The sequence below is a fragment of the Anolis carolinensis genome, chromosome 2 (genome assembly GCF_035594765.1).
Source record: "Anolis carolinensis isolate JA03-04 chromosome 2, rAnoCar3.1.pri, whole genome shotgun sequence".
NCBI lineage: Eukaryota > Metazoa > Chordata > Lepidosauria > Squamata > Dactyloidae > Anolis > Anolis carolinensis.
This window is the reverse complement of record NC_085842.1, coordinates 901,139-923,564: the sequence shown is the minus strand read 5'-3', so window position 1 is coordinate 923,564 and position 22,426 is coordinate 901,139. Positions and strand designations below refer to the sequence as shown.

General features: G+C 40.6%; 2 long non-coding RNA genes and 1 other non-coding gene across 3 annotated transcripts; 2 read left to right on the top strand and 1 right to left on the bottom strand.

The window, feature by feature from the left end:
• On the top strand, window positions 1–15,266 carry LOC134296880 (uncharacterized). The gene is made up of 2 exons (XR_010003703.1): window positions 1–90; window positions 10,521–15,266. It is a non-coding gene; the product is annotated as an uncharacterized LOC134296880 (long non-coding RNA).
• On the top strand, window positions 9,839–9,927 carry mir219-2 (microRNA mir-219-2). The gene has a single exon (NR_129931.1). It is a non-coding gene; the product is annotated as a microRNA mir-219-2 (primary transcript).
• Window positions 11,431–22,402, bottom strand: LOC134296877 (uncharacterized). Its single transcript, XR_010003700.1, has 3 exons — window positions 22,337–22,402; window positions 16,560–16,755; window positions 11,431–11,565 (listed from the first exon to the last, which is right to left on the bottom strand). It is a non-coding gene; the product is annotated as an uncharacterized LOC134296877 (long non-coding RNA).
• Between the last annotated feature and the right edge of the window lie 24 nt (window positions 22,403–22,426).

The window sequence follows — 22,426 nt, the reverse complement described above, 5'->3', positions numbered from 1 at the left end:
CCGGCAAAGTTGCCTTTGGAGAAGGCAGTGTGGGCCTTTTCCTCGGCCTCCTTCGTGGTCACTGATCTTCTCCCAAAGCCAAGGAACGTGGTGAGTTTCCATCAGAAAATGAGTCTCTTCTTCTAGTTTCTTGGACTTGGAATTAATTGGGTTTTGGGTGGGTTTGTGAGGACGGATGCTGGACAGCGATGCCAGAAGAGACACATGGAAGAGCAGCATGAATCACAAGGACAGGGCTCCACAGCCACCGATGTGTCCACCGCCAAGACACAACACTTGGACAACGAGGGATCGCCTAAGTCAGTAAGTAAATAGTAACAACAACGGCAACCGTGAAGTGCAATTGCCATTAGAGATCGGCAAAGGCATTGCTGCGGAACGGGGCAGTTTCTTAGTTGGGGGCACAATCGTCTCCAATAAGGTTATGCAACAAAAATTGGAAAATGTTCTGTTCCTGGTTTGAAAGTGTTATTTCCTGCTCAATTGTGTGCTGCTTACTTTGGAAGCAGTTGTTACACTCCAGAAACTTTTTTGTGTGCCATAAATGATGTTGAATTGCTTGAGATTCGATGAGATATTCCTTGAAAAACTAGAGCGAAATATGCTGCAGGAGGATGTCCCTCCCGTAAAAACAAAGTTTATGCAGTTCAGCAAACTTTTCCCCCCCCCCATGTGTTTAGGATAGAACCAATTAGGAAATAATATTAATAACCCAGGAACAAAACTTATGTTGCAGAGTGCAATCAAGGATTGCCCAGATTGATTATTACTACAGTAGAGTTTCACTTATCCAACATAAACGGGCCGGCAGAACGTTGGATAAGCGAATATGTTGGGTAATAAGGAGGCATTAAGGAAAAGCCTATTAAACATCAAATTAGGTTATGATTTTACAAATGAAGCACCAAAACATCCTGTTAGACAACAAATTTGGCAGAAAAAATAGTTCAATACGCAGGAATGCTATGTAGTAATTACTGTATTTATGAACATGGCACCAAAATATCACAATGTATTGAAAACATTGACTACCAAAATGCGTTGGATAATCCAGAACGTTGGATAAGCGAGTGTTGGATAAGTGAGACTCTACTGTACTAGCTAAACCCAGCCATGCTCTGCTGTGGCATTTTGGGTTTGTTTTGTTTTTCTGCATAAATACAGGGGGTTTGAAAAAGAACTCCCTAGTTTTAATATCAATTACATTAAAACTAGGGGGTTCTTTTTTAAACACCCTGTATTAAGCTCAGACGGGTTGCCGACTCTAGAGCATGCGACGTATCATTGCCTATGAGAGAAGCATTTGTTTTCTGATCTCGTACACTTGCAAAGATTGCCCCTGCGCTTTAGGATAAGGAGTTTTAGTAACTGAAGTTGTTTGAGCACAAACGCCATGTTGGTCAGAATGAATGGGGTTCCCGGGGCAATTACTCCCAACTCTTGCATGTATGTAGAGTTGGCCATGTTGGGTCTGTGTGCCAAGTGTGGTCCAGATCCGTTGTCGGCTGGGTTTTCTGCACTCTGGATAAGGATGAACTACAACTCCCATAATCAAGGTCAATTCAAACATAGGTAAAGGTAAAGGTTTCCCCTGAGATTGTCCAGTTGTGACTGACTCTGGGGGTTGGGGCTCATCTCCATTTCTAAGCCGAAGAGCCGGCGTTGTCCGTAGACACCTCCAAGGTCATGTGGCCACTGGCATGACTGCATGGAGCACCGTTACCTTCCTGCTGGAGCAGTGCCTATTGATCTACTCACACTCTGGGGGTTGGTGCTCATCTCCATTTCTAAGCCAAAGAGCCGGCGTTGTCCGTAGACACCTCCAAGGTCATGTGGCCACTGGCATGACTGCATGGAGCACCGTTACCTTCCTGCCGGAACGGTACCTATTGATCTACTCACATTGGGATGTTTTCGAACTGCTAGATTGGCAGGAGCTGGGGCTAACAGCGGGCACTCATTCTGCTCCCCAGGTTTGAATCTGGGACCTTTCGGTCTGCAAATTCAGCAGCTCAGCGCTTTAACACACTGAGCCACCGGAGGCTCCCAATTCAAATATACCGCAGCAGCATGTTCAGTTGGCCATGGGGGTTTTCTGTGCCACGTTTGGTTCCGGTCCATTTTCGGTGGGGGTCACAATTTCTCTGGATGCAGGTGAACTATAACTCCCGTAAATGGACTTCATAATCCCCTAAACTTTTCCAACTGTTCGTCATAGGGAGTCTGTATGCCTAGTTTTGTCCAGGCCCATCATTTGTGTGGGTCTCTGTGGTCTGTTGAAGTAGGAGTTGAATCGGGTGAAGGTACTGCAAATCCCATCATGCGTGGTCTGTCCTCCTCCAACCGCACCAGGACGTATAGCAGGTCATGGGGGGAGGGTCATGTGTGTCACTGGTGCATTATCATTATCATTATTTGGATCATGGGAACTTGTGAGGTTTCTTCGGCTATCATTCCAAGAAGAATCTCTTTTAGAAAATAATAGTAATAGTAATAATAATAATAATAATTATTATTATTATTATTATTATTATTATGGTCCTGGTGGTGATGGGCACACTGGGTGCCGTGCCAAAAGATCTCAGCCGGCATTTAGAAACAATAGACATTGACAAAATTACGATCTGCCAGCTGCAAAAGGCCACCCTCCTGGGATCTGCACGCATCATCCGAAAATACATCACACAGTCCTAGACACTTGGGAAGTGTTCGACTTGTGATTTTGTGATATGAAATCCAGCATATCTATCTTGTTTGCTGTGTCATACAATAAAATAATAATAATAATAATAATAATAATACATCACACAGTCCTAGACACTTGGGAAATGTTTGACTTGTGATTTTGTGATACGAAATCCAGCATATCTATCTTGTTTGCTGTGTCATAATAAAATAATAATAATAATAATAATAATAATAATAATAATAATACATCACACAGTCCTAGACAGTTGGGAAATGTTTGACTTGTGATTTTGTGATACGAAATCCAGCATATCTATCTTGTTTGCTGTGTCATGCAATAAAATAATAATAATAATAATAATAATAATAATAATAATAATAATAATAATAATACATCACACAGTCCTAGACACTTGGGAAATGTTTGACTTGTGATTTTGTGATACGAAATCCAGCATATCTATCTTGTTTGCTGTGTCATAATAAAATAATAATAATAATAATAATAATAATAATAATAATAATAAACAACCAAGAAGAAGAATTGTTAAATATTGCTTTAAGGAGGTTAATGTATTTCAATCCCCCAGCCACTTTTCTCCGAAGCGGTTTCAGGCTTGAACTGCCAGCAAACATCTTGCAAAGGAGGAAAATTTCCAAGTTTCTTCAATAGCTGGGACGAAGGGAAAAGATTTGGGATTCGTCGCAGTCTCTCCTTAAATTAAATTAAATGCTATTTAATAATTAGGAGCCCCAGTGGAGCAGCAGGTTAAAGCGCTGAGCTGCTGAACTTGCTGACCGAAAATTCAGCGGTTTGAATCTGGGGAGCATGGTGAGCTCCCGCTGTTAGCCCCAGCTTCTGCCAACCTAGGAGTTCAAAAACATGCAGACGTGAGTAGATCAATAGGTACTGCTCCTATTGGCAGGAAGGTAATAGTGCCCCATACAGTCATGCCAGTGGCCACATGACCTTGGAGGTGTCTACGGACAATGCCGGCTCTTCGGCTTAGAAATGGAGATGAGCACCAACCCCCAGAGTCATTGGACACGACTGGACTTAACGTCAGGGGAAAACCTTTACTTTTACCTTTACTTAAGTCTCTTAAGTGCTATGCAAAATATCAATGTAATATAATAATAATAATAATAATAATAATAATAATAATAATAATAATAATAGATAAATATATTTCTTATTTGCTTCTCCTCAAGGCAGGGCACAGCACAGTTAAAAATACAATTCATTTTGCACTTGCAAACTCCCACAGTTTGGGAAGTTACTTGTTAGTTGGAAGGAAAGAAAGAAAGAAAAATGTTTTTAAAGCTTCATTGAATCATCAATTAAATCTAATTACCTTTTTTTTTTAAATCATGTCAAAAGTGAATTGAGGACATGCTGCAAGTCGCTTCTGGAGTGAGAGAATTGGCCGTCTACAGAGATGTTGCCCAGGGGACATTGCCCGGATGTGTTAGCTGGGAGGCTTCTCTCATGTCCCTGCAAGCTAGAGCTGACAGAGGGGAGCTCACCCCGTCTCACAGACTTGAAATGGCAACCTTCAGGTCCGCAGTTTACCCAGCACCGCGGATCCTGTCTAATTACCGGATGTGACATGATTTTTGGCCCTGGGTTATAAATGTCACTTCCTAATTGGGTCTGTCATAAACACATGAGGAAAGTTTACTAAACTGCACAAACTTTGTCTTTGTGGGACGAACATCATGCAACACATTGTGCTCGAGTGTTTCAATAAATATCTGATTTAAAAAGTTGCTGTTAGGATTTTCTGGGTGTTACGGAAAACTACCCAAAAAGAGCAGAGCATCCAAGAATACAAAAAGCAAACAGGATGCTTATAGGTTGCTATGAGTTTTCCAGCCTGTCTGGCCATGTTCCAGAAGCATTCTCTCCTGACGTTTCGCCCACATCTATGGCAGGCATCCTCGGAGGTTGTGAGAAATGCTGTGTGTGGACCACTCTCGCAACCACCATGTCAGACGACACAGAGAAGCCATAGAAATCCACAAGCATGTGGGGAATTTCAACAGAAAGGAGGAAACCATGAAAAGGAACACAATCTGGCTCCCAATAATAATAATAATAATAATAATAATAATAATAATAATAATAACAACAACAACTTTATTCTTATACCCCACCGCATCTCCCCGAAGGGACAGTATTGAAAAACTCTAAAATCAGAACAGTAAATAAAGAACAACACTCAAAAACAGGAGAATTCCAGACATGAAACAATCAGGGCCAGCTAACACCTCCCAACAAAGGACTCCCACCAGGCAGAAAGCAAGATCATTGTTAATCAAGGTGATTAATTGCAACATTCCCACTTGCCTTTAACAGACAAGAGTTCTTCCTGTTCTCACTCTGGACAGTATTACAAAGGATTATCTATAAACCCCACTTCCCTAGTTTCCAGCAGACCTCACAACCTCTGAGGATGCCTGCCACAGATGTGGGGGAAACGTCAGGAGAGAATGTTTCTGGAACACGGCCTGGAGAACTCACAGCAACCCAGTGATTCTGGCCATGAAAGCCTCCAACAACACAAGGATGCTTATAGTCGAGCATTCAGCTCACAGCAAGCAGGGTGTGAAGTGCCATGTGGTTGTAAATAAACTAGAGTTTAGGAGGCGGTCAGTATTTACATAGGTCCTAATAGTAAAGAACTAGATCTGAGGTACACTAAACAACCCCATCTCTTCTAGGGTTTCAAACTACTCCTCACTGAGGACTGGAGACTTGAGCAGTGTGGGGCTGAACTACAACAGTCTCAACCAATTCAACCTAGTTTGGTGCGCACAAAAAAAACGAAGTTTCTGGAGTAAAACAACAACTTTCTAAGGGAACACTGCACAATTAAATAAGAAATAACACTTTTTGTGAGGTGGCGCAATGGGTCAAACCTTTGTGCCTGCCGGACTGCTGACCTAAAGTTTGGGTTGTGGACCTGAAGGCTGCCGGTTCGAATCCGTGAGACAGGGTGAGCTCCCCTCTGTCAGCTCTAGCTTGCGGGGACACGAGAGAAGCCTCCCAGCAGGATGGTGACACATCTGGGCAACATCTCTGTAGATGGCCAATTCTCTCACACCAGAAGCAACTTGTATTTATTTATGTGTGACATTTATATCCTGCCTTTCTCACCCCGAAGGGCAGCTTACAATACAGTAGAGTCTCACTTATCCAACGTAATGGGCCGGCAGAATGTTGGATAAGCGAATATGTTGAATAAATTAATAAGGTGGGATTAAGGAGAAGCCTATTAAACATCAAATTAGGTTAGGATTTTACAAATGAAGCACCAAAACATCATGTTAGACAACAAATTTGACAGAAAAAGTAGTTCAATACTCAGTAATGCTATGTAGTAATTACTGTATTTACGAATTTAGCACGAAAATATCACGATGTATTGAAAACATTGACTACAAAAGTGCGTTGGATAATCCAGAACGTTGGATAAGTGAGACTCTACTGTATATGATATTATTAGCATAGCACAATATTAGCATTATGTGTTACTATATTGTACTGTACCACTATACTGCAATATTATTAGTAATATCACATGTAATATAGAATATACAATTGTGTATTATTATATTGTATTACATTGTAAAATTATCAATATTATAACAATATAATATATTATTATAGCATAATATTAGTAGTATGTTCTCAAGTTGCTTCTGACGCGATAAAAAAAGATACTTTCAAACCAGGAACAGAATATTTTTCAAATTTTGTTACATAGTGTTACAGTAGAGTCTCACTTATCCAACATTCTGGATTATCCAACACATTTTTGCAGTCAATGTTTTCAATACATTGTGATATTTTGGTGCTAAATTCATAAATACAGTAATTACTACATAGCATTACTGCGTATTGAACTACTTTTTCTGTCAAATTTGTTGTATAACATGGTGTTTTGATGCTTAATTTGTAATATCATAACCAAATTTGATGTTTAATAGGCTTTTCCTTCATCTCTCCTTATTATCCAACATATTCACTTATCCAACGTTCTGCTGGCCCGTTTATGTTGGATAAGTGAGACTCTACTGTATTTCATTTGTGCCACAAGCAAATGCAAGTTTCAAGAAATCCAAAGGCAGGAGAGGATGTAACAAGTAATTCAATATAATCAGTCATTGCAATGAAGATGTAAACACAACCAAAGCCCTCCCGACAGATGTCCACCCAGCCTCAGCTTTATAAAACCCCAAGAGAAGGGCCTTTAGCATTTTTCTGCAATACGATAATATAATAGAATGATTAAATATAATAATAATAATAATAATAATAATAATAATAATAATAATAATATCTTGTTTGCTGTGTCATACTATGTCTTTGGGTCAATAATAATAATAATAATAATAATAATAATAATAATAATAAATAGAGTACGATAACAGAATGGATGGAAAAAATAAAATAGTTGCATTTAAGTAAACAATAACTTTAGCATGAAAAGCATCAATATGAGCATCAATACGCAATAAGTTTCACATGACCACCTGAGCACTTGTGCCAATTTACTAGGTATGCTCAAGAGTTATGACTCTTAGTGCAATTATTAGTAAGTTTTGAGGAGCCAAAAAGGCCATTTTTAAGAGGAAAAGAGACAGAAGATTCCTTTTTAAAATGCACAGAGCCATGCACGTGAACAATGCAACAAATGGGTTGCTGTGAGTTTTCTGTGCTTGTCTGGCCATGTTCCAGAAGCATTCTCTCCTGACGTTTCTCCCACATCTGTGGCAGGCATCCTCAGAGGTTGTGAGGTATACGTCACAGTACCATGCCTCACAACCTCTAAGGATGCCTGCCACAGATGTGGGCGAAACATCAGGAGAGAATGCTTCTGGACCGTGGCCGGACAGCACAGAAAACTCACCGTGATTCCAGCCATGAAAGCCATCGACAGTACAATGCGGCAAATGTTTTATTTTCCTTTAGAAATAAACATGTTCACAACTTCAGTTGAAGAATGCGGAATGAGGGACAGATTATTATTTGGACTTTAAGTCCAACTTTAAATCTCGAGATGAGATGTGCAAGAGACTGAGATTCCAGTTATAGTTGAAACTGGACACGTCTAGAAATGGGCAGTGAAGACCAGTTGATGGTCTGATCCCTCCGATGTAAGAATGTCTCACTGTGTTCAACATACTCCGAATGTTTGCATCGAGCAGTATTTATATTACAGTATTTATATCCCGCCCTTCTTTCTCCCCCCGAAGGGGACTCACAATGCACATCGACATGGCAAACATTCCATGCCATTATTAGACATACGACATACATAGACAGACACAGAGGCAATTTAACATTTCCCCAGCTTCCTGAGGGTATGCTCGATGCGTCCACTGGTGACACCAAGTCCTTGATGGAGTACTTCCTCATTCTTCCGCACGCTGCTGGAAGGTTTTATGGTGTCTTAAATTAATTAAATTAGCCTCCCTGCATAAAGCGGTACCTAAATTTCCTACTCGACAGATGCAACTGTCTTTCAAACTGCTTGGGTCAACAGCGAGCTAGGCTATGAAATGGTCCAGAGCTCAACCTGACCCGGGCTTCGATCTCATGATATCACTGAGTCTGTGTGCCAAGTTCGGCCCAGATCCGTCATCTGCTGGGTTTAGTGTTCTCTGGATAAGGGTGAACTACAACTTCCAGATTCCCAACGCAATCACCCGCAAAGCCCGTCAGTATTTAGTTGTCCATGTTGGGTCTGTGTTGGTGGGGTTCAGAGTGCTCTTACATTGCAGGTGAACTATAAATCCCAATCCCTACAACTATAAATCATGGTGAGTTCTCCCCAACCTCTCCAGTATCTTCAGTTGCTGATCAATTCCTCTGTTTGCTTTGTGCCGTAGAAAAGGGTAGGAAAGGGTTAAGGGAGAGGCAGTGGGCGGAGTCATGCAAATAGGGAGAGAGAGGAACCCTGGGATGTGCTCGCTGTAACCTGCAATGTCTTGGGAGAGAGTGACTGGGTGGCTCCTCAGCACTGGGAACTATAACCTATTTGTGTGAACATGCCACATACACACATACCCATGCCACATACACACATACAGATTTTTACCTTTATTATGTGTATAGAAGACAGATAGATTAGGTATTGTTTTTTATTATATTTTGTATTATATATATTATTATGTATTATATTATTCATCATATTGTATGAGGCACTATGTTTTAAATCTATTCTTAATTGTTTTAATTGCATTTATATATTTTAATCTTTTTTATAACTTTACTAGCTGTGCCCGGCCACGCGTTGCTGTGGCAAAGTGGTGGTGGTATTGGTTAAAAATTGTTGTGTAATTTTTATTTGACGTTATTTGTATTTTTAAATTATTTTTATTGCAAGTTATCTTTTTATTTATTATATTTTATTATTTTCTTGTATTATTTTTAGTTATTTTCTGTTATTATAGTATTTTATTGTATTAATTTTTAGTGTTTTTGATTATTTTTTATTGGGTAGGAGGAGCTTAGCCTTCTAACTGGCAGCAATTGGATAAAAGCAATTATTCCTCTCCCTCTAATTAGGACTTTATTTTTCTTTTCTTGTTGTTATATCAACCTAGAGGCGTGGATGATGGGTTGTGTTGTCAAATTTCGAGGTTGGGGGGCCTGTAGTTTTGTTGTTTTGTGGGTTGCCGTGATGCCATCACTCTTTTATATATATATAGATATATTTATTTGTTTATATTGTGATGCAGCATTGAGTCTTGCCATACTTGTAGGCCACCCTGAGTCCCCTTCTGGGTGAGAAGAAATAAATAAATTTATAAAGAAGTAAACAAACAAACAAACAAATTTGATCCGAATAATATTGTCCTGAAAGGCTTTCTGGGCCATCCCTGGGGGTCCCTCCCCTCCAAAGAATAGAATAACTTTATTGTCATTGTATATTGCACAACGAAATCAAATGCTTCACATCCCAAAACAACACCCACATCCACCCGCATTTCCTCCACCACCAATCCCACATCAATGCAAGGCCATGGAGTCCAACATAGCCGCAGCTCTAGGATAAAAAGCCATCTCTCGGTCTGTTTGTCCTTGTCTTTGTCACCCTGTACCATCTGCCAGATGATAATAATAATTCAAAGCGAGGAAGGAGCGCTGACCGCTGGGTCCTGATTGTCCAAACGCAATTCTTGTCTCCGCTCCACCGAGAGTTGAGTCTGGACATCAGGAGCCGGAGGTTGGGTGGACGCCAAACCCAGGACGGAAGAGGATTAAGAAGAGGAAGAGCGGCTTGAAGATGGGGCCGGGCTGTGGTGCAGCTGGCTAGTAACCAACTGCTATAAATCACTACTGACTGAGAGGTCATGAGTTCGAAGCCCGGGTCAGGTTAAGCCTCCGACCATTAATAGCCCGGCTTGCTGTTGACCTATGCAGCCCCGAAAGACAGTTGCACCTGTCAATTAGGGAAATTTAGGGACGCTTTATGCGGGAGGCTAATTTAACTAATTTACAACACCATAAAACTGCCAGCAAAACACGAGGAAAGGAATGAGGAAGTGCAGCCACTTCTGGACGGTGAAGCAACAGCTCCCCCTGTGCCCGGAATCGTGAAGCTGGAAAAATGTTAAAAATGCCTCTCAGTCTGTCTAATGTATGTGGTTTGTCTGTTGGCATTGAATGTTTGCCATATATGTGTTCATTGTAATCCGCCCTGAGTCCCCTTCGGGGTGAGAAAGAAGGGCGGAATATAAATACTGTAAATAAAATAAATAAACAAGGGCCTCCGCTGCAAGGAAATCCAATTAACCATATCCCTTTCTATGTCTTCCAGATCAGCCTGGACCTTCGGGTTCCTATTGGTTTCCTGCAGAAGCTGGATGGCCGTCTGTGGGGACGGCTTTCGCTGTGCTTTTCCTGCCTGGCAGGAGAGGGTTGGGCTGGATGGCCTCTGGGTGCCCCTTACAACTCTATGGTTATAGGGAGGAGGAGGAGGAGGAGGAGAGGAGGGGGAGGAAAAGACCCCTGTCTCGTTCCCACCACCATCTCACTACTAATGGACAACGTGCCTCCATGCTGTGAAGCCCTCCACCACGGATCCATCCAGCGCAGATGCTGCTAAAAAGCATCCCATTGGGCAGAGGACGAGGAGGACGGGCTCCACGGATGGAGGATAAAAAATGCACGGCATTCATTCTTCAATGTAAATGCATCCCGACTCTCCCTTTTCTGAGACTCGGGTGTCGTTTGGATTTGGTCAGATTTCGGAATATTTGCATTGACATAACCATTTCTCATCATCAGCCTATTTATTTAGATCTTGCTTTCCTCTCCTAAAGAAGTAAATCATTTAAATCCTGCTTTCCTCTCCTAAAGTATTCATTTAGATCCTGCTTTCCTCTCCTAAAGAAGTAAATCTATCTATCTATCTATCTATCTATCTATCTATCATCCATCCATCTATCCATTTATCTATCTTCTCTTGCTCGCACTGTTGTGGAATTTCGTTTGGACGCGGGTGAAGAAAGCAGACTGACAGCAGAAGTTGTCTTCAAGATAGTTTACTTTTGGCCAAGAGCAGGTGACAATGTTAGCTAATGCCCAGAAAACGCAATGCCACACCTTGCCTGTCGTGGCTTTCCAATTTATACAATTTTACAGAGCATGCGCAGAAAGCTAACTGACAATGGAATTTGCTGACTATTACAATCCTTTTGGACATGCGTAGTTGCCTTGTAACTTATATAACTCATTACTCATCACATCAGGTGAAGTGTCCAAGGTTTGCTCCACGTATGCACTATCCTCAGGTGACATGTTCATAGTTCATTCCACGTAACTCATCCGGGCAGCCAAATCATTACTGCAGTTTGCATGACCTTATATTGTGAGCAAAGAGCAAATGTCAGGCAGAACATGTCCTGTCAACACTTTCATGGAAAAACAAGATTTTTGAGTAAGGGTCATCTAGGTAAGGGATTATTAGGGTCTTTAAATAAAATATTCAAGAGCTGCTACATTAGCACCTCTCTCAACTGTCTTGTTTCCGTCTCTTTTATCTATCTAACATCTATCACTCATCTCTTTCTATTCTCTTGTTCTCATCTCTTTCATCTCCCTCATCTCTCTCTCTCTCTTATCTATCTCTCATCTGACTTTCCCTGGAATAGGCAGTAAGAGCACCTAAAGCTTCTGAGAGCTTCTGTTCAACCATTTCAAAGCTGCCTGCTTGGGCGGTGATGGCATGATCGTCAGCATAGATGAAACTCTCTGTCCCTACCAGATGAGAGACTCCCTCCTGGGCAGCTTGGAAGGCACTGAATAGATTGCTCTGGCACCACGAGATGCAGAGCCAACCTTAAGAAACAGGGCCACAAAGTGGAGTCCACGACATGCGAGTGCGGAAAAGAGCAAACCATAGACCATGGACTACAAGGTGGTCTGAGCCCTGCCACATGCACAAGGGAGGACCTTCTCACAGCCACACCAGAGGCAATCCAAGTGGCCAGCTTCTGGTCAAAGGACATTTATGATGATAATAATGCCAAGTTTTTAATGTTTTTGTTTCTAAATCTATATATATAAAAGAGTGATGGCATCACGACGACGCACAAAACAACAAAACTACAGGCCCCCCAACCTCGAAATTTGACAACACAACCCATCACCCATGGCTCTAGGTTGATACAACAAAAAGAAAAGAAAAATAAAGTCCTAATCAGAGAGAGAGGAATAATTGCTTTTATCCAATTGCTGCCAGTTAGAAGGCTAAGCTCCTCCAACTTGGTCGCCTAGCAACCCAATAAAAATAATAAAAAAACACTAAAAAATAATTAAAAACGCTAAAAAAATTAATACAATAAAATACTGTAATAACAGAAAATAACTAAAAATAATACAAGAAAGTAACAAAATATAATAAACAAAAAGATAACTTACAATAAAATTAATTTAAAAATACAAATAACGTCAAATAAAAATTACACAACAATTTTTAACCAATACCACCACCACTTTGCCACAGCAACGCATGGCCGGGCACAGCTAGTACTTGATAACTGTACCGTCAATTTGCTTCTGACATGATAAATAAATCTATCTATCTCTCTTTCTATATCTATCTATCTCTTGCTCTCACTTATCTGTCTCTCATCTCCCTCTTTTAACACACTTATCTCTCTCATCTCTCTATCTCTCCATCTAACATCTATCTCTCATCTATCTATCTATCTATCTATCTTTTACTCTCTTATCTGTCTCATCCCTCTCTTATCTCTCTCTTATCTATCTATCTCTTGCTCTCTCTTATCTGTCTCTCATCTCCCTCTTTTAACACACTTATCTCTCTCATCTCTCTATCTCTCCATCTAACATCTATCTCCCATCTATCTATCTATCTATCTATCTATCTATCTATCTATCTATCTATCTTTTACTCTCTTATCTGTCTCATCCCTCTCTTATCTCTCTCTTATCTATCTATCTCTTGCTCTCTCTTATCTGTCTCTCATCTCCCTCTTTTAACACACTTATCTCTCTCATCTCTCTATCTCTCCATCTAACATCTATCTCCCATCTATCTATCTATCTATCTATCTATCTATCTATCTATCTATCTATCTATCTATCTATCTATCTTTCTTTTACTCTCTTATCTGTCTCATCCCTCTCTTATCTCTCTCTTATCTATCATCTCTTGCTCTCTCTTATCTGTCTCATCTATCCATCTCTATTATCTCTTGCTGACAATCGTGCCATCACTGCTCAAGCAGGGAGCTTTGAAATGGTTGAACAGAAGCTCTCAGAAGCTTTAGGTGCTCTTACTGCCTATTCCAGGGGAAAACAGCTGATTCCTAATGCATCTAAAACACAGACATCTGCTTTTCATCTTAAGAACAGACAAGCATCTTGAGCTCTGAGGATGACTTGGGAAGGAATCCCACTGGAGCATTGCAGCACACCCAAATATCTGAGAGTCACTTTGGACTGTACTCTGATGTATAAACACTGCTTGAATATTGAGCAAAACGTAGGCGCTAGAAATAATATCATACAAAAGCATAATCTGGGGATGACACCAGACACAGTGAAGACAATGTGTTGTCGAAGGCTTTCATGGCCAGGATCACAGGGTTGTTGTGTGTTTTCCGGGCTGTCTGGGCATGTTCCAGAAGTATTCTCTCCTGACGTTTCGCCCACATCTATGGCAGGCATCCTCGGAGGTTGTGAGAAATGCTGTGGACCACTCTCACAACCACCATGTCAAGTGACACAGAGAAGCCACATCTATGGCAGGCATCCTCACTTTTCCATACCTCACAACCTCTGAGGATGCCTGCCACAGATGTGGGCGAAACGTCAGGAGAGAATACGTCTGGAACATGGCCAGACAGCCCGGAAAACAGACAACAACACAGTGAAGACATCTGCCCTTGCGCTTTGCTACTCTGCTGCCGAGTACGCATGCCCAGTGTGGAATATATCTCACCACGTTAAAACAGTGGATGTGGCTCTTAATGAGACATGAAGCATTATCACAGGATGTCTATGCCCCAGACCACGGGAGAAATTATACTGGGTTGTTGTATGTCTTTCGGGCTGTGTGGCCATGTTCCAGAAGCATTCTCTCCTGACGTTTCGCCCACATCTATGGCAGGCATCCTCATAGATGTGGGCGAAACGTCAGGAGAGAATGCTTCTGGAACATGGCCACACAGCCCGAAAGACATACAACAACCCTGTGATCCCGGCCACGAAAGCCTTCGACAACACAGAAATTATACTGTTTAGCTGGTATTCCACCACCTGATATCCGCTGGGACGTAGCAGCCAACAATGAAAGGACCAAGGCAGTGACATCCCTGACCCATCCCCTGTTCAGATATCAGCCAAGACTCAAATGCCTTAAACCAAGAAATAGCTTTCTAAGGTCTACAGAGATACTTGTAGGAACATCTCAGCAAGCAAGAGTCCAAAAGTGGCAGGCTAAAACCCAGAATCTTAATCAGTGATTGACACTGGATGAGAGAGTCCCTCCTGGGCACACAGAAGGTGGGGAGACTTGGAAGGCGCCTCTGGCACCACGAGATGCAGAGCCAGCCTTAGGAAATGGGGCCACAAAGTGGAGTCCACGACATGCGAGTGCGGACAAGAGCAAACCACAGATTATTTACTACAATGCAGCCTGAGCCCTGCCACATGCACAACGGAGAACCTTCCCACAGCCACACCAAAGGGACTCCAAGTGGACAGCTTCTGGTCAAAGGAAATCTAGTATACTGTAATGCCAAGTTTTTTTTTAACATCATTTGTTTTTTTGAAATGCGTTACAATTGGAGCCTTGGTTTGCTTCTGATGCGGTCCAGGCTGTGGTGCTGGCTGGTGAGCAGCCAGCTGCAACAAATCACTCTGACCAAGAGGTCATGAGTTCGAGGCCAGCTCGGAGCCTGCGTTTGTCTCTGTTCTTTGTGAAGGCATTGAATGTTTGCCTCATATGTGTGCAATGTGATCCGCCCTGAATCCCTTTTGGGGTGAGAAAGAAGGGCGGAATATAAATGCTGTAAATAAATACATAAATAAATCTCCTGTCTCTCATCTCCTTATCGCTCTCTATTATCTCCCTATCTATCGATCACTTATGTATCTGACATCTATCTCTATTTATATATCCACTAGCTGTGCCCGGCCACGCGTTGCTGTGGTGAAGTCTGGTGGTCTGGGAAATAAAGTCTTGAGGAATTGGTGGTAGTTAAGGTCAAGGGTGAAGGTTTTCCCCTGACGTTAAGTCCATTATAAATGGGTTATATAGCTGTGTGGAAGGGCCTTGAGTCTACACTGCCCTATAATCCAGTTAAAATCAGATAATCTGTATTTTATAGGCAGTGTGGAAGAGGCCTAAGTGAGGCCTAAGTCTGCCTGTCCCCTGGGCTGAGTGGGTTGCCTTCTAACTGGCAGCAATTGGGTAAAAACAATTCTTCCTCTCCCTCTAATTAGGACTTTATTTTTCTTTTTGTTGTATGAACGTAGAGGCATGGATGAGGGGTTGTGCTGCCAAGTTTAGTTTAGTGTTTCTGGGATGTGTCGTTTTGTCGTTTTGTCCTAGGACGAAATTTCATTACCCTTTTATATATATATAGATGTATATATGTATCTATCGTCTCTTACTCTCACTTATCCTCAGTGGAGCAATGGGTTAAACCCTTGTGCCTGCTGAACTGTTGACCTAAAGATCAGCAGTTCGAATCCACGAGCGGGGTGAGCTCCCACCTGTCAGCTCTAGCCTGCCAGCTCTCTACACAGTCAGTATAGAGAGAGGGGAATCTTGCTGCCTGCCTCTTCCCTGGGCCCAATGGGACAGAAAGGGGCCTCGGAGGGCCTTAATCCCCCCTTTTCAGGGGCACAAAGGCGCCTGGGTGGTCCGGCCCTTCCCAAAGGGGACCCCATTGATTCCCCCAATGAATGAGGGAACGAAAGAATGAATGGACGGACGGACGGACGGGTGGGAGGATGGATGGAGGGACAGCTTTTCTTCTCCGGAGGATAAAACCTCCGCAGGGAAGGCAGGCAGGCAGGCAGGCCCAGCACCGGATTCCCATTGGCCCCTTCCATTGGGCTCACAGAGCAGGAAGGGACCCCCGAAGGCCATCCAGTCCACCCCCTTCTGCCACAAGCAAAGGCACCGCCCAAGCCCTCTCGACAGACGGCCTGTCCTGAGAAGGAAGGAGGCATCACTGGGGAGCATCATTAAATTGATCAGCAACAACAACAACAACAATACACCTGCTGTTGTGAAGTTACACATCAGCAATTATGATAGGAGCCTCCGGTGGCCTAGGGGATAAAAGCCTCGTGACTTGAAGGTTGGGTTGCTGACCTCAAGGCTGCCAGGTTCAAATCCCACCCGGGGAGAGTGCGGGTGAGCTCCCTCTGTCAGCTCCAGCTCCATGCGGGGACAGGAGAGAAGCCTCCCACAAGGATGGTAAAAACATCAAAACATCCGGGCAATGTCCCCTGGGCAACGTCCTTGCAGACAGCCAATTCTCTCACTCCGGAAGTAACTCCAGTTGCTCCTGACACGGAAAAAAAAAAGCAATGATGATGATGATGATGATACATGTCTTCTATAATTATTAGCAAGGATAATGATGACAATAATAACAATAACAATAACTATTATTATTATTATTATTATTGACACAACGACGTTGTATGACACAGCAAACAAGATAGATATGCTGGATTTCGTTTCACAAAACCACAAGTCGAACACTTCCCAAGTGTCTAGGACTGTGTGATGTATTTTTGGATGATGTGTGCTGATCCCAGCAGGGTGGCCTTTTGCAATTGGCAGATCGTAATTTTGTCAATGTCTATTGTTTCCAAATGCCGGCTGAGATCTTTTGGCACGGCACCCAATGTGCCCATCACCACCGGGACCACCTGCACTGGTTTCTGCCAGAGTCTTTGGAGTTCAATCTTGAGGTCCTGATAGCGGCTGAGTTTTTCCTGTTGTTTTTCATCAATGCGACTGTCACCTGGGATGGCAACATCAATGATCCAAACCTTTTTCTTCTCCACAACTGTGATGTCTGGTGTGTTGTGTTCCGGAACTTTGTCAGTCTGGATTCGGAAGTCTCACAGTATCTTTGCGTGCTCATTTTCCACGACCTTTCCTGGTTTGTGATCCCACCAGTTCTTTACTGCAGGGAGGTGGTACTTGATGCATAAGTTCCAATGGATCATTTGGGCCACATAGTTGTGCCTCTGTTTGTAGTCTGTCTGTGCAATTTTCTTACAGCAGCTGAGGAGATGATCAATGGTTTCGTCAGCTTCCTTGCACAATCTGCATTTTGGGTCATCAGCTGATTTTTCAATCTTGGCCTTAATTGCATTTGTTCTGATGGCTTGCTCCTGGGCTGCAAGGATCAGGCCTTCTGTCTCCTTCTTCAGGGTCCCATTATTATTATTATTATTATTATTATTATTATTATTATTATTATTATTATTATTATTTAGGCCAGCTTTTGTGAAGCTACACATCAGCAACAACAATAATAAAAATAACAATAATTATTACAATTATAATTATTTAGGCCAGCTGTTGCGAAATTACACATCAGCAACAATGATACTAATAGGCCTGCTGTTGTGAAGTTATGCAACAGCAGCAACAACAACAGGCGTGCTGTTGTGAAGTTACACATCAGAAATAATAACAATGATGATAATAAAAATTATTATTATTATTATTTAGGCCTGCGGTTGTGAAGTTACACATCAGCAATAATGATAATAATTACACAACAGCAACAACAACAACAGACCTGCTGTTGTGAAGTTATACATCAGCAATAATAATGGTGATGGTGATGATGATGATGATATATATATCTTCTGTAATTATCAGCAATGATAATGTTGACAATTATTATTATTATTATTATTATTATGGACAGCTGTTGTGATGTTACACATCAGCAACGATAATAATAGGCCTGCTGTTGTGAACTTACACATCAGCAACAACTGGTGCCTCCCTTCCTCTAAGCAGGCGCTGGATATGGCCATCTGTTGGGAGGGATCGGATGGTGCCTTCCTTCCTGAATAATGGCAGAAAGAAGGGGGCTGGGCTGGGTGGCCTTTGGAGTCCCTTCCTACTAGGATTCTATTGTTGTTGTTGTTGTTATTAAGCAGAGCCGGATGGCTATCTGTCGGGAGGGATTGGATGGTGCCTTCCTTCCAGCATAATAAAAACAACTTCTTCTTCTTCTTCTTCTTCTTCTTATTATTATTATTATTATTATTATTATTATTAAGGATCATTTTTTTCAGAGAAGTATCAGGTTTTTGAATTGTCAGTCTATTTGATAGCATTTTTAATTGTGCATTGTTTGAAATGGATTTTGCTGTAAGCTGCCCTGAGATGTTTGGATGTGTTGAAAGGTAAAGGTTTCCCCTGACGTTAAGTCCAGTCATGTCCGACTCTGGGGGTTGGTGCTCATCTCCATTTCTAAGCCAAAGAGCCAGCATTGTCCATAGACTCCTCCAAGGTCATGTGGCCATTGGCATGACTGCATGGAGCGCCTTACCTTCCCACCAAAGCAGTACCTATTGATCTACTCACGCTCTGGGGGTTGGTGCTCATCTCCATTTCTAAGCCGAAGAGCCGGCGCTGTCCGTAGACACCTCCAAGGTCATGTGGCCACTGGCAGGACTACATGGAGTGCCTTTACCTCCCTCCAGAGCGGTACCTATTGATCTACTCACATTTGCATGTTTTCAAACTGCTAGGTTGGCAGAAGCTGGAGCTAACAGCGGGCGCTCACTCTGCTTCTGGGATTTGAACCTGGGACCTTTTGGTCTGCAAGTTCAGCAGCTCAGCGCTTTAATGCACTTCGCCACCGGGCCTTCAGTGTATTATTATTATTGGATGTATTATTATTATTATTATTATTATTATTATTATTATTATTATTATATTATTATTATTATATATTAATAAATGTCTTTTAAATAAAAATGTCAGGTTATAACATTATAATCTAGTTAATAATATTTATCATATATATATTGCTATGATATACTGTATCAATACGTACATATTAATTTCAATAGCCTGGAACCATCAATGTGTAGATCAGTGATTCCCAAACTTATTTGGCCTTATTTGCATCTGTGGCCATCACCGCCCCCCTGGATCACCGCAGCGCCCACCAGGGGGCGGTAGCGCCCACTTTGGGAATCACTGGTGTAGATCAATGTAATCAATACCAGCAGCATTGATATCAATGATGATTGCAGAGTGTATTGCTCTTATACTGCGTAATGACTGAGTACATACATAGATCTACACTTTTATGGACCCCTATTATTGCAATTCATATGTATTTATTAATTGCAATAATAATACGGTCAATGCAATTGCATTGATATTACATAGCATCCATAAGTACATATTAATTGCAATGATAGGGAACCATCAAAGTGGAGATTTATGTATTTACAATCGATATGCAATTGCATTGATATTACATGAGATCAATAAGTGCATATTAATTGCAATAAGAAGGGACCATCAAAGTGGAGATTTATATATTTATAATCGATATACAATTGCATTGATATTACATGAGATCAATAAGTGCATATTAATTGCAATAAGAAGGAACCATCAAAGGGGAGATCTATTTATTTACAATTAATATGCAATTGCATTGATATTACATGAGATCAATAAGTGCATATTAATTGCAATAATAAGGGACCATCAAAGTGGAGATTTATGTATTTACAATTAATATGCAATTGCATTGATATTACATGAGATCAATAAGTGCATATTAATTGCAATAAGAAGGGACCATCAAAGGGGAGATTTATATATTTGTAATTGATATGCAATTGCATTGATATTACATGAGATCAATAAGTGCATATGAATTGCAATAAGAAGGGACCATCACAGTGGAGATCTTTGTGTTTACAATCGATATGCAATTGCATTAATATGTCATAAGATCAATAAGTGCATATTAATTGCAATAAGAAGGAACCATCAAAGGGGAGATCTATGTATTTACAATTAATATGCAATTGCATTGATATTACATAGCATAAATAAATACATATTAATTGCAGTGATAGGGAACCATCACAGTGGAGATCTTTGTGTTTACAATCGATATGCAATTGCATTGATATTACATGAGATCAATAAGTGCATATTAATTGCAATAAGAAGGGACCATCAAAGGGGAGATTTATATATTTGTAATTGATATGCAATTGCATTGATATTACATGAGATCAATATTAATTGCAATAAGAAGGAACCATCACAGTGGAGATCTTTGTGTTTACAATCAATATGCAATTGCATTGATATTACATAGCATAAATAAATACATATTAATTGCAGTGATAGGGAACCATCAAAGTGGAGATCTTTGTGTTTACAATCGATATGCAATTGCATTGATATTACATGAGATCAATAAGTGCATATGAATTGCAATGATAGGGAACCATCAAAGTGGAGATCTTTGTGTTTACAATCAATATGCAATTGCATTGATATTACATAGCATAAATAAATACATATTAATTGCAGTGATAGGGAACCATCACAGTGGAGATCTTTGTGTTTACAATCAATATGCAATTGCATTGATATTACATAGCATAAATAAATACATATTAATTGCAGTGATAGGGAACCATCAAAGTGGAGATTTATGTGTTTACAATCAATATGCAATTGCATTGATATTACATGAGATCAATAAGTGCATATTAATTGCAATAATAAGGGACCATCAAAGTGGAGATTTATGTATTTACAATTAATATGCAATTGCATTGATATTACATGAGATCAATAAGTGCATATTAATTGCAATAAGAAGGGACCATCAAAGGGGAGATTTATATATTTGTAATTGATATGCAATTGCATTGATATTACATGAGATCAATAAGTGCATATTAATTGCAATAAGAAGGGACCATCAAAGGGGAGATTTATATATTTGTAATTGATATGCAATTGCATTGATATTACATGAGATCAATATTAATTGCAATAAGAAGGAACCATCACAGTGGAGATCTTTGTGTTTACAATCAATATGCAATTGCATTGATATTACATAGCATAAATAAATACATATTAATTGCAGTGATAGGGAACCATCAAAGTGGAGATCTTTGTGTTTACAATCGATATGCAATTGCATTGATATTACATGAGATCAATAAGTGCATATGAATTGCAATGATAGGGAACCATCAAAGTGGAGATCTTTGTGTTTACAATCAATATGCAATTGCATTGATATTACATAGCATAAATAAATACATATTAATTGCAGTGATAGGGAACCATCACAGTGGAGATCTTTGTGTTTACAATCAATATGCAATTGCATTGATATTACATAGCATAAATAAATACATATTAATTGCAGTGATAGGGAACCATCAAAGTGGAGATTTATGTGTTTACAATCAATATGCAATTGCATTGATATTACATGAGATCAATAAGTGCATATTAATTGCAATAAGAAGGGACCATCAAAGTGGAGATTTATATATTTATAATCGATATACAATTGCATTAATATTACATGAGATCAATAAGTGCATATTAATTGCAATAAGAAGGGACCATCAAAGGGGAGATTTATATATTTGTAATTGATATGCAATTGCATTGATATTACATGAGATCAATATTAATTGCAATAATAAGGAACCATCACACTGGAGATCTTTGTGTTTACAATCAATATGCAATTGCATTGATATTACATAGCATCAATAAATACATATTAATTGCAATGATAGGGAACCATCAAAGTGGAGATCTTTGTGTTTACAATCGATATGCAATTGCATTGATATTACATGAGATCAATAAGTGCATATGAATTGCAATGATAGGGAACCATCAAAGTGGAGATCTTTGTGTTTACAATTAATATGCAATTGCATTGATATTACATAGCATCAATAAATACATATTAATTGCAATGATAGGGAACCATCAAAGTGGAGATTTATGTGTTTACAATCGATATGCAATTGCATTGATATTATATGAGATCAATATTAATTGCAATCATAAGGAAATCCTGCCTATATACGTACATAGGAATGGCGCCTCTTTGTTTGGCCCAGGGAGGGGGCGGGGCTTGCCCCGTGACGTCACGGGCGGGGGCGGGGCCAGCGGGGGAGCGG